Source organism: Theropithecus gelada, chromosome 12 (assembly GCF_003255815.1).
Source record: "Theropithecus gelada isolate Dixy chromosome 12, Tgel_1.0, whole genome shotgun sequence".
NCBI lineage: Eukaryota > Metazoa > Chordata > Mammalia > Primates > Cercopithecidae > Theropithecus > Theropithecus gelada.
In genome coordinates, this window is record NC_037680.1 from 42,797,158 (window position 1) to 42,815,663 (window position 18,506).

Consider the following 18,506-nt stretch of genomic DNA (forward strand, 5'->3'; position numbering starts at 1 on the left):
AACATTACATATTAGGGTTGGTGCTATTAGATATTACTCTTTTATGTGTGTACAATTTCCCAACTAGACTCAGATTATCTAATTCCAAATAGGAAAAATTTCTATTTTTATTTTCATTGGGATTTCAATATCTTTATAAATTAACTGAAAAGGAACGGCCAACTGTAAGCACTCTGACTCCTTTGTTAATACCTCTTCTTTAGATTATAAAAACAAAGTATGCCAAGTATAATATCACAAGAAAAACAGGCAGGCTGGCCACTCATTTTGGTGTCTCTAATGTTAAGCGTATCAATACGTATGAAATCAAATACTTTTCATTAAATACTTGCCTGATTGCTGAAATCTTACCATTGCATCCTTCGTAAGTAATATTATGTTAATCATGTAAATAAATTCTTAAAATAATGATTGTTTTTTAGAAATGCTTAATTTGGTAGACGGCAAACCAGTTCAATAACTTTAACAAGAGTAGTTCAATATTTCATGTCCTAAAATAATTCAATTTTATGGTATTTTATAGTATATGAAAAATTGGTATGCAAAACAAATTAAGCTTATGGATATGTGATAATTTTATATTCAGACAACTGATAGGGACTTATTTCTAGATTATATGATTACTAAAATATTGTGATTTGGGTATTTCATAATACCCTGTAATAATCGTTTATATTATACATTATTTATTATTTTATTATTAAGATAGAAATTTAGTCTTATGTACAGCCTTTTAAAATATAGCATTCATCAAGTTTATAAGAAATGAAAGTTTATAATCTTAAGAAGTGTATTACTCTGAGAAAAATTAAGATTATTGTCAATATATGTTGGCATATCTGAATGTTTTAATAAAAAATTCATGAAGTCTTATATATACAGCACATATAAAGGAAGACAGAAAATACTTCTTAGTTCACATTAAATCCCATCTCTCTGTTAGTTAAGCCTTTACGGTGAGCACAAAATTATCATAGACTTAGATGACCTTTGGAGTCACTAAAGTATGGCTGCAGAACAGGTTCTACACCCTTATTTAAATAATTAGAGAGAAAATGTATTTCCAATATTATTATACATGTATCCACTTCCCTCTAAACATCAACATGATTTAGGAGAGAGTGCATAGTAATAACTTTGGTGCCAGGCAGCCTTAGGTTTGAATTTCCTGTTTATTCCATAAATTAACTCTGCAGCATTATGCAAATTCCCCACAAATGAAAGGGAGAAGTGTATCTGTCTTATAAGGTTATCATGTAGAATAGAAATAGTTTTCGTAAAGTGCCTACCACAGTGCCTAGGCTACATAAATAACAGCAAGATTATTATCCTTCTTCCCTATAAGGCTGCAATTTTTAAATAATAGGCCATGAGTTGGCCAATAAGCACAAAACCTTATGAAAATCTTATGTGGAGTATATTTGCTACCTATGTTTTATCTTGTCAAACATGTTTATGGCTTTAATTTAAAATACAGATCTGCAGTTAAAATAGTAAGACAGCATAACACAGTTGTTAAATTCATGAATCCAGAGTGAGAGAGACATGGGTTCACATCCCATCTCAACTGCTTACTAGCTTATGTCCTTGGGGAATTTAATTAACTTCACTAAAACTCAGATCTTACATAGCAAAACAGAGCTGAAAATGGTAATTCTATAAGGTCATTTTAGTGGAAAAAGTTACACACTAAATTTTAATCACTTAGCATATTTCCTGGTACACTTTAAGTGCATAATACATTGTAACTGTTATTACTAGCGATTTTAGCAATTTTCTTATAAGTTGATTTTGTATACCTAAAGCTTACTCGTTCTTAGGAACGAGAATGTATTTGCTTACTTTGTAATAGAAAAGCTTTTGTATTGCATATACGAAACCTTTTCTTCTTAAGAAGCTTTCAACTCAGAATATTTTAAAGACTAAAATGTGTGCTTACAGCAAAACCAAGACTACGCTGCTTTCTACCAACAGGTGGCAATATATGTCCCATACAGCCATCTTAGTCCTGCCAATACAAAGTTCATTAGTCTGTTCAGCGCCTACACGATGTGGGCTTTGCTTTTAAGGTGATGTAAATTTTTAAATCCATCAGGTTTGATAAATGTGAATATACTGAACACACCGAGGATGTTGAAAGATTTAATGATAAAAACACTGGGATATGACGGGAACCAAAGAAAAATAATAAAATAATCAAAAGTAAGAAAATAATAAATGTGGCAAGTGCATAAAAGATTAACCATTGACAGTAATGATGACCCTCTAGGACTGAGCAGAATTATGCAAAAGTTTAAAATAATGAGCTTAGGCACTAGCCAGCAAGATACAAGAAACTTTTTTTTTTTTTTTTTTTTTTTTTTAAGAAAATGCTCTAGCATGGGTCAGAGGATTTTTCATTAGCAACAGATGCTCCAGAACTTAATGCCAAAGTGAGAAAAGACTAGGTAATCATTCAAGAAGGCAAAATTCAAGCACAGTAACAACTGCTAATGAAATATTCCTGATGGGGCAGGAATTGTTAAAAGCCCTTTACCTCAACATCAAAATAAGTGAGCTAAGAAGCATGCATGCCAAAGTATTCTTTGGAACATTTGTGGACACTGTCAAAACCAGTGACATCTACTCATAAGATTTTTGATGAAGACATTCTTTAATGATCTATATAGCAAAGGAAGGGGAAATCTGGTTTTAGGAGTCTAAAGGAACAGTTTATTTAGTGGAAATTCATCTGGAGATGGTAAAGTACTATGTTATAAATAACATGAGTTTACAAACAAACCTTTTGCAAACTAACATGTTCATAGATACGACTTCCTGTGTTTCTTATTTCTCTGCTCTCTCTTGGAACTAAAGGCTATGATTATGGCAAGGTAATCTGGGAATGTGATGAAACTCATGTGATATTGTTTAAAATGCATTCTCTTTCTGTTGTTGTTGTTTAAAGTATATTCAAATATAAAGGCTATGGCTAGTTTTTTAAGGGTGAATTAAATGTATAGTATTTCTTACTTTCTGCCATTTGGGGGCAGAATTTTCAGAACCTCACAGATATAAACAGAATTGGAGTCATGAAGAATATTCCAAATTGGATAGCGATCACGGAATAACAAATGAATAGGAAGAAAATAATTCCTATCCTTCCTGAAATTTATATTCCAGAAGGAAGTGCTTTGCCTAAACATTTGCTTTATCTGAGAATCCAAGACTCCTGATCAAATTTATATTCCAGAAGGAATTAAAATTATTAAATTATTATTTAAAAATCATTAAATTTACTAGGAATATAACTTTGACTAGGAGTTTTGGATTCTGAGATAAAGCAAGTGCTTAGGCAAACACGGTTCACAACAATTCAATGAGAAAGGTGCTTAACTTTTATTTATAGACTTCTTTTTATTATTCCAATTAATGAATTGACCTGTTCATTTTTTAAAATGTCCAGATGTCATATTTTCATAAAAATGCAAAATTTACTTAGTGACCTTGAGTTTCTATAAATAGTCACCATTTTTCATTTGCTTGTAACTCCCCAATGGGAAAAGGTACTGCCTAGGGGACTTAACCTCCACAAGGATTGTCTAAAAACAAGAAATATCTGTGGTATAAACACTAAACTTAAAACTTCAGGTTTCAGCAACAAACTCTTCTGAAAACACTTGAACAAAACTGAGTGAAAAATAAGTGACTTTACTAAAAATTAATGGAAAGAAGAGAGGAGATTTTTGAACGTGCTTTATTAAAATAAATCTAAGATTCTAAATGGTAGGAATCATTGATCTACTTGACCATTGAGAAAACAAGATAGCTTTTCTTTTTTACTCATTTACTCAATTTGTTTACTCAAGTATTAAGCACCTTCTCTGTGCAAAGCACTGTAAAAGGGTCTGTGTGGATTCCAACTACATCACAATGAATCCTTGTTTGACGTAACCATATCTAGGATTAGAAAATGAAGGGTCCCCAAATTCATTAACTAGCTAGGCAAGGATATTCCTTCCCATCAGGAATTCTCCTAAATTGCTAGTATATTTATACAACAACTCAAAAGTTTTAATCCTAGTATAAAAGAAAAAACAGAACAAAACAAAATGAAATGGGAGTTCTTGAAAAGGAAGGCACACGTTCAGAGTAAGGCACATTTAGACTAAAAACCAGATCTCTGGGGACAATGGGCATGGGGAAGCTGGAAACTCTCTTAGAATCTATGAATTATATAGTAATTTCTTAAAAATCACCAATGAATCACAGACCTAAACACCAGAGTTAGAAGTATAAAATTCTAAGAAGATATCATAAGGAAAAATCTTCGAGACATTAGGTTTGGCACATGGACGTGGAACCAAAAGCATGGTCAACAAAAGAAAAAAAAAGAGCTGAACTGGATTTTTTGAAAATTAAAACTGCTGTGCATCAAAGAACACTACCAGAAAATGAAAAGGCAATCCATATAATGGGAGAAAATAATTGCAAATCATATATCTGATAAGGGATGCTCAACATCACCGATCATTTGGGAAATGCCAATCAAAACCGCAATAAAATATCACTTAACACTTGGTCGGATGGCTATTGTTTAAAAAAAAAAAAAAAAAAGGAAAAGAAACATTGACAAGGGTGTGGAGAAATTGTAACCCTTCTGCATTGCTGATGGGAATATAAAATAGTGCAACTGCTGCAGAAAACACTGTGGTGGTTCCTCAAAAAATTAAACAGAATTATCACATGATCCAGCAATTCTACTTTAGGGTATGCATCCTAAATAATTAATAGAAGGGACTCACATAGTTATCTGTACACCAGTGTTCACAGCAGCATTAATCACAGTAGCCAAAAAGTGAAAACAACCCAAATGTCTATCAACAGATGAACAGATAAACAAAATGTGGTACATATGCACAATAAAATACTATACAGCCTTAAAAATGAATACAATTCTGATATATGCTATGATCTGGATGAACCTTGAAAATGTTATGCTAAGTGAAATAAACCAGACATGAAAAGACAAATGATGTAGGGTTCCACTTATATGAGGTACCTAGAATAGCCACATTCAAAGAGAAAGTAGAATAGTGGTTACCGGGTAACAGGGGAAGAGAGGAGTGGGGAGTCATTGTTTAACAGTTACCGAGTTTTTGTTTGGAATGATGAAAATGTTCTGAAGATGGATGGTGGTGATCGTGTACAACATGAATGTGCTTAATGCCTCTGAATTGTACATTTGAAATGGTTAAAATGGTAAATTTTGTTGTATACTTTTTACCAAAATATATATTTTTAAATTCACTAGCATGTTTTGAGATCTGTAAGGCAGAAAGAGTCAGCAGGAGAACAAAATCACAGCAGTTAGCAATGGGTCAACCCTGACAACATGCGGTGTCTCCTTGGTATCTGTTTTGCTAGGCAGTAGTCATTTATATCTATGCAGTACCACTATTTCATGAGAAATAATCATATAATAAACCTAAAAATTGATCAAAATATACAAAATATTACTGTACTCCCACCATTGTTTAAGTTTCCAAAATGTAAACATTTAAAGTTACTCTCAATTGTAATCTTTGTCTTATTAGCCCTTCCCCCTGCCCCAAATAATAATAAGAGGTTCCAAGAATCCAATTCATTACAGACAGGAAGAGAATATAGAATATTTACATATAAATACATTTACATATGCATAAATAGTAAATCAATACATAAATACATATAAATGCATGTACATATATGTTTACATCTAAATCACAAAAAATGATAAAAATATTACTTTTGTATAGAAATTAGAGATATCTCAAACATTTTTTATGATTATATGTTACCCATGTCCAGAAAGAGATCCAGTTAAAAAAAGAGCACACTTATCCCCTTCCAAAGCTGTACGTCTGCTGGTAATTTTAGCATTGGTTTATCACGCAGCCCTCGACACAGGTTAGCAATCCCTACAAAATCAAGAAAAACCCTCATCTTCTGCTTTCAACCTTGCTCTCTGTATTTCAACCACACTGGCTTTCTTGCTTCTCCTTAAATACATCAAATATGCCTTGGGGCTTTTGCAATTGGTGTTTTTTTGTGACTAGAATGATCCTTCAGTTGTTTAGCTAGCTCCCTTACTTTCTCATTTACTTCATGTCTCTACTCAAATACCCCTGTATAAAATATATATATATATATATATATTTTAAAAATACCTCCTTCTCTCAATTCTCTGTCCTGTTTTATTGTTTTTCACAGCATATCATATGGTACAATGATGGAGAGTGGCTAATATTTATCTATTCATTATCTCTTAAAATTGGCGTCAAATATCCATGTGCTGTTCATTGTATCTGGTGTCTACAATAAAAACTTTATGAAGAAGGAAGAGAGGGAAAAAAGAAAGAGGGAAGGAAAGAAGGAATTGCTTTTAAATTCCAGGAAAAGTATGAATGCTGAGAAGAGGGAGGTTGTGAGTTCTTGGAGCTGGCCTGGAGGGACTCAGCAGCCACTTACCACTGCCCTTGGGATCTCTGCCAGGTCTTCCCTCCCTACAAACCTCAATGGCACCAATACCAACTTGGATGCCAACTCCTGACCTACACATTTTGGAGGCCAACTGGACCAGACCTAATGATTAATCACTAGGCTAAGATAAATCAATTGGAAATTTCAGCTTTAACTTTGTTTTTTCTTATCTGTCACTCTACCTCTTAAGCATATCTGTCACTGCCAAAAGTTTTTGTGTCCCTTATTTCACTTAGCATGTCTCTTCTAGGTCCATGCATGCTGTCACAAATAGTAAGATTTCTTTCTTTTTTTAAGGCTAGATAATATTCTATTTTATATACAGACCACATTTTCTCTACCCTTTCATCTGTTGATGATCGTTTGGGTTGTTTTCATATTTTTGCTATTGTGAATAATGCTGCAATGAACACAGAAGTGCGTATATCTCTTTGAGATCCTGATTTCAATTGCTGGATCATATGGTAGTTCTATTTTTAATTTTTTGAGGAACTTCCATATTATTTTCCATAGCAGCTACACTATCATACATTCCCACCAACAGTGGACAAGGGTTTCATTTTCTTCACATTCTCAACAACACTTTTCATTTTTTATAATAGCCATCTTAACAGGTGTGAGATGATTATCTCATTGTAGTGTTGATGAAACCTTAACCACTTAGTCTAGAGGATAAGATACCAATCCACAAATAACTAAAATAGATTGAGATATATCATAGAACTCAAAGACCAAATTTCCCATGGTTTTTATATCCCAAAGTACAGTATCTAAGTGGATAATAGATATTTTTAAAAATTGCATGCAAAAATTATTATAAATACAATGTAAAATAAGTTTTCCAAAAATGTTTTAAAACCTTTAAAAGACAACTTCTTGAATTATCGATGTTAGACAATTTAACTGACATAGATAATTGAGTCTTTGTGACAAGTACTGTGATTTAGGTTTCATTTGTGTGTATCAATTTGTAATTCTCTAAATATTTGTACTCCTCCAATATAGAATGTCTAAATTTTTATTTTCCAGGATATATAAATACTTCCAATGAACACCATTGTCTTATCCTGCACAAGATCACTTTGCTTTTCATACTTCTCCATCCCCTAGCTCCAGGATCTCATCTGTGTAGCTTCATTCCCTGTTACTTCTCCATTTCCGAATAAACTTCACCATAGGCATTTTTTTTTTTTCTTGAGACTGAGTCTTGCTCTGTTGCCCAGGCAGGAGTGCAGTGGCTCGATCTCAGCTCACTGCAACCTCCACCTCCCAGACTCAGGCAATTCTCCTGCCTCAGCCTCCCGAGCAGCTGGGATTACAGGTGCCAGCCACCATGCCTGGCTAATTTTTATATTTTTTTTAGTAGAGATGGGGTTTCACTATGTTGGCCAGGCTGGTCGCGAACTCCTGACATCAAGTGATTCGCCTGCCTCAGCCTTCCAAAGTGTTGGATTACGGGCGTGAGCCACTGTGCCTGGCCCACCCTAGACATTTTATACATATTTCCCTTTTAATTACACCATTCCTCTTTTTTCAAATCTTTTCTACCTTGGGGAACGCCTTTTTCCCATTTCAATTTTTTTAAATGTTAAAACAAAATATGTGAATCATAGCAAAGTCAAGTCAGAGTAGTGCAATGCTGCTTCTAGACCAGGAAAGGGAAGTCATTCAACCTACAAAACAACTTCAAAAACACTTTAAATGCATAGGTACTCTTTTCATAATGTCTACAAACTTCCACCAAAATCTCAATTTTGACTTAACACAATGTACCCCTCAGGAATTGGTATTCAAGATGAAAATAGAAACAATCTTCCATCTTTCTTTTTTTGTTGTTTTCTATTAACTGTAATTACATGATTTGGTATGTTTGATTGCAAATGTAATTTTATTTTAGCTCCAATATTTTATAGAATGCTTGGTAACGTAACCACCAGGTGTATCTGTGTGGGGTATGTGCAAACGTATTCTTGGAATATATAAGATTTCTTTCCTATAAAAGAAATGTGTATGTTATTCAAGTTTAGTAACCACCGTGAGTCTTTGGAAAGGTTAGGTAATTTCTGAGCCTTAGTGTTCTCACCTCAAATGGTGGTCATGAGGATTTAAATGGAGCATATGAAAATCCCTTAACAAACTACTCAGTTTAGCATCAAGGAGATGTCCAAACATAAGACTATTACATTAATGTTATCAGTAATATTAGCCAGATGTAAACTTTTCCATATGTATTTTTCCTTATAACAGCATAATTGCTGGCCTTGCACAGTGGCTCACACCTGTAATCCCAACACTTTGGGAGGCCAAGGTGGGCGGATCACCTGAAGTCAAGAATTCGAGACTAGCCTGGCCAACATGGTAAAACCCCATTTCCACTAAAACTACAAAATTAGCTGGGCATGGTGGTGCATGCCTGTAATCCCAGCTACTCGGGAGGCTAAGGCAGGAGAATCATTTGAATCTGGGAGGCAGAGGTTGCAGTGAGCCAAGATTGCACCACTGCACCGCAGCCTGGGCAACAGAGTGAAACCAGCACACCTTTACCTATGTAAAAAAACCTGCACATCCTGTACATGTACTTTGAAACTTAATTAAAAAAAAAAAAAAGAATCTGGGCATGGTGGCTCACATCTGTAATCTTTCAGCACTTTGGGAGGCCTAGGCGGGCAGATCACCTGAGGTCAGGAGTTCAAGACCAGCCTGGCCAACATGGTGAAATCCTATCTCTACTAAAAATACAAAATTAGCTGGGCGTGGTGGCGCATGCCTGTAATCCCAGCTACTTGGGAGGCTGAGGCAGGAGAATTGCTAGAACCTGGGAGGAGGAGGTTGCAGTGAGCCAAGATCATACCATTGCACTCCAGCCTGGGCAACAAGAGCAAAACTTAGTCTCAAAAAAAAAAAAAAAAAAAATGCATTTTGATTATAATATTCTAAGTTATTAAATGTCTAGATAACATTATTGGACATCTACTCATATCTACTTATCATGTGTAAGACACTAAAGTGATTGTTTTGGAAAAAAGAAATTAGGATATATATACATATATATCTCCTAATATATAATATACTATATGTATAATATATACAATAGCCCTTAGAAGTAAATACTACTAACTTACAGGAAAGCAATATTTAAGAAATTAATATTTGACTAAGACCACATATTGAGTAAAGGAAATATTTGGGAGAAAAAAAAACTAACTTTCACTATACTAATTTGAACTCAAATTTATTTCTCTGTGCTTTTAACACTTTATAAAAATATTTTACAGTCTGAAATATAGTAGAGATGTAATATAAATTTTGAAAGGCACATCTCTGCCTAGCTGTTCTACAAGTGTTCATTCCTAAAAGTCTGTCAGCTGATCTCACGGGATTTTAAGAAACTTATTCCCAATTGATCCATGAGTAGGCCACTTCCCTTTTTCCTACCTGAATTACCATGAGCCAAGTTTGTGCATGGGGTAACAAGAATACATATTTTGTTAAGAGGGAAATAATTTCATCACTTCAACTTTATAATATTTTGTTCCATCAAAAGATCATTTATAAAGGTTGGTCCCATAATATTTACCTAGAAGGAATCACTCAGATAAAGGCATCACTTACCAATAAAGCATTCAATTCATCCTATTCAAAATTTACTTAATAAATTGTCTTTACTCTGAGCCCTAAAAGATACACTGTCTATTGACTTGAAAGAATAGTCATTTAGTAGAGTTTAAATCAATATATGAAATAAAATTTTAAATGTTTTTATAGAAACAGGGTTTCCTTTTATTGCCCAGGCTGATCTAGAACTCCTGGCTCAAGCAATCCTCCAGTCTCGGCCTTCCAAAGTGATGGGATTGCAGGGGTGACCAGCTGCGCCTGGCATGATATTTTATTATCATGTAACATTTTTCTCATTTTTCCCTGTTTTACTCATCTGCATGTATTTGAATATCTACATTCACTTTTTTCAAATTCTAAAGTATAGACTCTCAAGAAGATGACATATTTTAAAAATAATTACATTGGATTTAAAAACATATAGTGTAGGAGCAACTAGTAAAAGTTGACAGATACTACATCCAGTGAAATTACCCCATTTAAAAAAAAAAAAAAAAAAAAAAGCAGATAATGGGCTGAGCACGGTGGCTCACTCACGCCTGTAATCCCAGCACTTTGGGAGGCCGAGATGGGTGGATCACAAGGTCAGGAGATTGAGACCATCCTGTCTAACACGGTGAAACCCCATCTCTACTAAAAATACAGAAGCATTAGTCGGGCATGGCGGCGGGTGCCTGTAGTCTCAGCTACTCGGGAGGCTGATGCAGAAGAATGGCATGAACCTGGGAGGCAGAGCTTGCAGTGAGCCAAGATAGCGCCACTGCACTCCAGCCTGGGCGACAGAGCAAGAGTCTGTCTCAAAGAAATAAAAAATAAAATAAAAAAATTTTAAATCAGATAATACAGGGAGTCTAGGTGTGCACATAGCACATAACATTTTTATTAAAAATCTAATGGGAATGTTTTTAAAACTTATATTTTAATGTATGTATCTAATCTGATTTATCTTTCTTTAGAGGCCTAATTTTCCAATTATTTGTACTGATAGTTTGACCTAAAAGTGGAGTAACATTTGCGTTACTGGCATACATATCAAACATATGGAAGATGAGATGTAAGAGAGAAGAAGGACAAAAAGAAGAAAAAGGGCATTCATTGCAGGGCAGGATGCTAACTTAATGACATTGTGAATGTANAAGAAAAAGGGCATTCATTGCAGGGCAGGATGCTAACTTAATGACATTGTGAATGTACTCACTCTTTCTAAATTTCCAAGTGACAATCCTAGGTGCAATTAGAGTTTTATTGTATTTTGATAAATGATTCAGAAAGCTTTGTAAAAAATCCAAGGAGACATTTTAAAGAAATTTATGATCAGTAATAGCAGTCTCTCCAACACTTGACACAAGAAAAGGAAATCATAAAATGAATAGCAAGGAAATTACAATTAAAGTAATGGTAGGTTTTGACAATAACATATGGCATTTTTGGCTCCATGGTATATCACTTTAAAAAATCTAAAGACATTTCATCTCCTGTATTAAAGAAACAATAACAACGTATTTATTGCTTACAGTAAGTTGTTATTTTAAAAAGAGATGTGGAAAGAATGGTTTTCTCTATAGGACTAAAAAGATATAGAATAATTCAATTCTACATATGTCAATTCAAATTTGTCTGTGGCAGATTATGCATACTGGCACTGTTCAAGGCATTCCCCTCTTCCTTCCCCACTTTATCATGGTCTGGCATTTTTCCTCACCACTCAGAAGGGTTTCATTCCTCCAAACTTCATTCCACCTTTAGCTGCCAAGAGCTGATGGTTTTCTCTTTTGCCTAAAGTCATTTCCTTCCAGCAATGCAGAGAGGAAAGAGTAAGTGAAACCTTCAATGAAGAAATTTCATTTTTTAGAATGGCAGGACACCAAAATTGTTATCTCATATTCCACAAAAGTATTCTACCCACATTCTCTGGATGGTCTCATAAATCCTCATATAAAATATTTTTATACTTTATAATATCTATTTTAATATGAACTTGCCTCTCAAGTGGTAATCTAACTCTACATGGTTGTAAAGGAAGATGTCATAATACTTCTGCAAAGAATAAATTAGGTAATTTGTGATGTGTAATATGAAGGACCATCTTCAATTAGTACACAGATGCCCTCCAATACAACATCCACGATATGTCCTCTTCAGAGCAAATTTTTAAAAATCCCTGCTAGCAGTTAGTGAAATAATTTAGTCCTTCAAGATGTAATGTGGTAACCAAATTATTTCCCAAAAATCTGTGACTGGCCATTTGTTACATTAAAAAATCATTAATCAGAGTCTGTCACCTAACTGAAAGCTAAATTTTCAACCAAATGTTAGTAGCAAAACTAGCTGTTTGTTTAATATCTTTAGGTATAGTCTTGAAAAATAAAGGAGTGAGGCAAATCACCATACAAAGAGTGTGTGTGTGTATGTGTGTGTGTGTGTGTGTATGTATGTGGTAAAATTCTAGTATAAATATGACACAATCATTTATGAGCATAAAGTTTGCAGTCCTTACTCCCACTCTAATAACAGTGATGGGTCTTCATGGATAAGCCCACATTGCCTCTCTGAACCTTCCTTAGAGAATGCTTCAAATTTTTGGATAATGTGCCCTTTGTATCTGGGGCAAACATCAATTTAGACCATGTGGAAACCTAACCTATGGCCTCAGCCTCATCTGACTATATTTCTATCACCTGAGCTCACATAAGCATCTATATTTATTTTAAAAGAATATTTTAAATTCATAGTCAGTGACTATTGACTGGCCCTCAAATTTCTGTTAGATGATACAGATTTAAACCTAACAAGGTTATCGTTTTAGATTTGGAGTCACTCATACTAAAATCATATTAGTTTCTGCAATCCAATTTTTTCTTAAAATATATTTTAATACATTTGTGGTCACTGCCTTTCTACGAATGAATTACACATTACTTATCTTTAAGTACATTATCACCTATACTGCTAAAAGAGAGAATACATCTCAGGATATTTTACCTCCTCAAAATCATACCATGATACTGTAAACATACTAAATGCTCGACAAATAAAAAATAAATAGAATCACAAAATTCATGTTTCCAGGGTTAATAAGCTTTATTCTGGAAGAATCCATATTTTTGTACTTTATTATTTATATAAATATCTACGAACCCCCTACTCCTTGAACCCAGGCACTATTCTGGAAGCTAAGTCAACAATGAAGACATAGTCTGGGTTCCCTTGGAGTATTCGGCATGCAAATTCACAAAATACCTGCAAGCTGTAACAAGCGTTATGAAAGAAACAAATAAGGTACCAACATCAAGACCAATAGGCGACAACCTACTTTTGACAAGATGATCAAAAATGATCTTTCCAAAACAAAAAAATCACGAGTTGAGATTTAAAGTTTAAGAAGGAGTAAGCATGCGGAGAGTCCAGGCATTGGGAACAGCATTTGAAAAGGCCTTAAAGAGTGCTATTGTTTCATGTGTTTTAGCCACCACCTGGGCAGGTGCACCTTAATGAGAAGAGAATAGGTTCTGGTGAAGTTGGAGAGAAGGGTCAGAACAGAGAGTAAACCAGATGCTGAGGAAAGGCATTTATTGTTGTTGCTAACTGGTCTCTGTGTTGTCGTGTTTATTTCTTCTTCTCCTCCTCTTCTTCTTCTTCTTTTTAAAAATGCAGTTGTGAGCCAATGTTTGTTAGGGGAGACAGGATGGTATTGTTTTGTATGGAGAATGAATTGCAGGGAAGAAAATTACAGAAGTAGAGAGATTGATGTGGAGGCTGTGGCAGGGTTCCAAGTAAATTATGATGATGACCTGAACTAATTTGATGGCAGCGTAGATACAGAAAAGGGGGTGAACGAGATGCATCTGAGACGTATGATGAAATAGAAATAAGTTTGGGAGATAAGATTAATAGATCTACTTATAGGCTGGAAAGGGCTGAAATGGAGTAATGAGGAAGAGAGCAATCAAAGGTGATTTCAATACTTGGATGGTGAAACCATTTATTCAGATAATGAAGATGGGAGGAAAGAATCTGAGACAGAGTTTTAGGGAAAGTCATAAATTATTATCATTATGACATCTAGAATGTTCCATTTACATTAATAAACTTCAAGCTGTTTTACAAGATCATGACTTGTCTTAGAAAAGTACCATATAAATCCTTCTAGCACTTCACACTCTTTTGCATAACTAATAGGAATAGAAATTATATAAAAAATAATTATTATTCATGTAAAATGAAAAATTCTACTTTTTTCCTTGCCACAGAGAAAGTGGGTTGATTATATAAATAAAGTAAATAGAACCCTACTGATTGCTCTTCTGAATTTATTTATTTATTTGTTTATTTATCTATTTTGCTGCTGAAACTCAGCACAGCAACAGGTAGCAAAAACATAGAAGCATTACCACAGAAGGGCTCCCATTATTATGTGCAGGCCCTAGGGGACAGGAGACCCAAGATGCTTTTGGCAGAGAGCCAGACTTGACTCATCTTTTTTCTGTGGAAGCATCAGGTACTCTGTGAGCCCAGCCCTGCACCATAGGAATCAAGGCATATCATATATCCAGTCACTGTAAAAATACATCACTGTGTCCCACAACTGCACAGGGGTTTACTTAAGGAAACCTCCTTTTAAACATCTACAAAATTTTTAAAAAATTGTCTTAAGCCAAACTATCAGTTGCCTAAATAGAGGGCACATCCTTCTTTACATCAAATACCATATTCTGTCTAAAATCTGGTTGCTGATAAGCTAGTCTAACAATCATGAAAATTTGTTACATAGGGATCAGCTAGCTTTCAAATAATCAATAATTTTTTTAAAATCTCACTATAAATTACAAGGAAAAAATTCTAGTTTAAACTTTTTTAAATAGTGGAAAAAATCTGAATAATTTTCAATAAAAGGAACAGTTGAGTAATTGGATTTGGTTTGCAGTTTATATAAAATAGGTTTATATTGATGTTAAAGCAAAAATCATAAAAATATATTTAAATTACAAGGAAAGAAAGAGAAAGAAAATCTTTATCTTTTCTACAGGGAAGAAGAAATAGAAAAGAATAACAAATATGTTTCTGAAAAGAACTAAACCTTCCAACACTAACTTGTCAGTACTGATAAGCTATCACTTCCTTAAAAGCTTACTTTCATTTGGCTTTTATCTTACTGACACTAGCTTCTTAAAAACTCCCCTAAGTTTCTCATGTAAATTGCTCTTAACATCAGAGTAGATATAATCTACGAACGCTCCAAGTTAAAAAAAAAAAAAAAAAAAAAAAAAAACCTAAAATAATGCGTGAAATGTTTACTATAATCACAAAAACTGGCATTAATGTTTCCAGTTTCTTGTTCTGATTTTTGTCTTGAATACAAGGGACGAAAATATCCATTTTTTCCCCCAAAAGTAAATGAGTTTCCGAAGTTGAATTCGATAAAAAGTTAAAAGGATTCTGCATCTTTTCTGAATTTCACTGTAAAGTGCTTATTCGAAAAAATAAATAAATAAATAAACTGCGCTGAGAAATAGGGGCAGAGCTGTCCTGTCAATTATTTGTGTTTGTGTGCTCTTAAGGGGTGCGGGGGTTCTTTTCTGTCCCCACAGGTAGTAACTGCTACGCTGGTTCTGCACGCTCAGCTTTGCAGATGGAAAATACAGCACATGCTTTTTTGCTCGTAAAAAATATGAGCTGCCCCTTGAACTGAAGCCCATCTCACAACTCTGCTAGCGTAAACAGAAATAAAAGACAGTAAACCACCCGGCATTGCTACCCTTCCTTTCCACAGTTTCAGAACCTGGCAGCAAACCCACAGCTCTTCTTCCTCCCATTGCTGAAACCACCCGGTCAAGCTTCTCCCCACTCTTCCTTCCAGGTGGCGTATACAGAGTGCCAGAACCGAGATGTGAAAACAGACACAGGTGGGTGTGGCGGTTGAGGCGAGCACGGGCGAAAGACCGGGGGCTTCTCCTCCCCTCCCCACCGAAGCAGCAAAAGAAAAGGCACTTACTTGCGACCTAGCCGGCTGACCATCCCCACCCAGTGCACCCGCAGAATCTGGCCCCAGGGGAGGGCGCGGGCCTCTCTTTCCCCGGCGCTCTCTCAGGGCTGCTTCTTTTTCTTTGGGCTCCTGTTGCTCAGGGGACGCCTGCCGCTAGCAGCCACTGGCACACAAGCTAGCCCAGCCCCAGCCGAGCCGGCAGAATTGGAAAGCCCACAGCCGCAGCTGGAGCGCTGGCGACCGCCTGCCTGCACGCAGACTGCGCCCCTCCTGCCAGGGCGCGCCCGGGGAGGTAGCAGCCCCGCCTCCCCCAGGGCAGCTGCGCGGCTTTGCCTCCTCCACTCCTCCCCGCGCGCCCAGGTCCCCACCCCTTGCTCCCTCCCTCCCTCCACTCCAGCAGGCGGCGCAGGGCGGAGACCTAGCTAGGGGCGCGGTGGTGGCGACGCTGTAGCCTCTGCACCATGCGCTAATAGAAGGCGGAGGAGGGGGTTGCACGACCTGCCATCCACGGCCACTCATTGGGTGGGGCGTGTGTGTGTGTGTGTGTGTGTGTGTGTGTGTGTGTGTCCAGCAGCCAGAAGAGCCCTTCCCTTATCTCACCCCCGCCCCCCTCATCCCTTTCCTCCCTTCCTGATCAGCAAAATCGGCTAACGCTTCCGAGAAGCCACTTTGTGTGGCTTGATGGAGAAAAACTCCGGAACAGAGGAGGTGGGGACCAATGGCAAAGCCCTGAGTCTGGGGCAGTGGGTGGGGAGCCAGACAACACCGTCTGGCCAGCGCCTCCCGGGTCCTGGGCTCTGAAGAGTCTAGGCTGGGAATTGGTTTCTTCCCTAGGGCTTTGCTCACAACCGCGAGTGGGGCGGTGACGCTCAAAACCGGTATCTAGGATATGTTTTCTGTTTTCTTTATATATATATGCAAATCAGTTGAATTGCAGAGTCTTCCAGGCAAGCAAATAATACATTTTATTTCGAAGATGCAGTGAAGAATCAGAGGATGTCCTAGGTTGGGAAGGAAACATGGGGAAAAGGCTGCTTTTCCAGACCTGGGACGCGATCATCTGAATATGCCATCAGTCATATGGGTTCTGAATTTCAGAGCTGGTAGGAGCGACTGTGAAAATAAATATTTAAAAAATCATTTTGTGTGGAGTGTGTGCGTGCGCTGGTGTTTCCTACAGCAGCCTGGGAGGAAGAACAATGGAAACAGGGTTGAAAAATCTTTCTCAAAGAGAAACAGGAAATTTTCACCAAGGGAAGAAATCAAAGGATGGCCATGGGGCAGGGTGCCTCTCAAAAGGGCAGACCACTTTGCAGGATAAACACTAGTGACGGGCACTTGCACTTTTATTATTTGCTTCCACACCTTCTATCATGGAAATTATGCTTAGAGGTAAACAGGAAGGAAATCAAATCCCAGGGTCTACTTTTCCCTGCTGCTTTCTTTACTTCTGAGATTGGTCCTGGGGTTTTGGACCTCACATTCTTGACTTGTAAGATGTGCTATTGGAGGAAGGAAACTTCAGTGACTGAGGCTGTACCCTGAAGGTGAACTAGCTCACTTGTGATAATTCTCAGTGCTATATCCTGGACAAATCGCCTTCTCCTCCCTGATTGGTGGTGGATGTAGGAAGAAGAGTTCAACTGCAATAGGAATGATGGTCTTTTTTATTAGATGCAAGCAACGCCATATTCTTTTATTTTTAAGACTTTATTTTTTAGAGCAGTTTTAGGTTCACAGCAAAATTGAGGGGAGGGTACAGAGACTTCCCACATTCCCCTTACCCCACACAAGAATAGCCTCCCCCATTATCAACATCCCACACCAGAATGAAACATTTATTAAAATTAATGAACTTTCTTTGAGATATCATTATCTCCCAAGGTCTGTAGTTCACATTTAGGGTTAGCTCAGTTGTTGTCCATTCTATGGGGTTAGGCAAATGTATGATGACATGTATCCACACAGTATCATACAGAGTAATTTCAGTGCTCCCCAATTTCTCTGTGTTCCACTTATTCATCTCCCATTTCAACCTGTGGCAACTACTGATCATTTTACTGTCTTTATAGTTTTGCCTTATCCAGGATGTCCTATATGGTTGCAATAATACAGACTATAGCCCTTTCAGATTAACTTCTTTCACTTAGCAATATGCTTTTAGTTTTCTTCCATGGCTTTTCATAGCTTGATAGTTCATTTCTTCACAGTGCTGAATAATACTCCATCGACTGGTGGTACCACAGTTTATTCACTTACCTACTGAAGGACGTCTTGTTTGCTTCCAAGTTTTAGCAATTACGCGTAAAGCTTCTATAAACATCTTTGTGAAGATTACTGTGTGGACATAAGTTTTCAAGTCCTTTGGGTGAACATCAAGGAGCACAACTGCTGTATGGTGAGAGTA

At 36.5% G+C, this 18,506-nt stretch overlaps 1 protein-coding gene across 2 annotated transcripts in view; it reads right to left on the bottom strand.

Moving 5' to 3' along the window:
* SCN9A (sodium voltage-gated channel alpha subunit 9) overlaps positions 1-16,403 on the bottom strand; it is a 186,427-nt gene extending 170,024 nt beyond the window's left edge. For both annotated transcript variants that reach the window (XM_025405213.1, XM_025405212.1), the window contains exon 1: positions 16,109-16,403. The gene's annotated coding sequence lies outside the window, so the exon portion shown is untranslated. The remainder of the gene's footprint in view (positions 1-16,108) is intronic.
* Between the last annotated feature and the right edge of the window lie 2,103 nt (positions 16,404-18,506).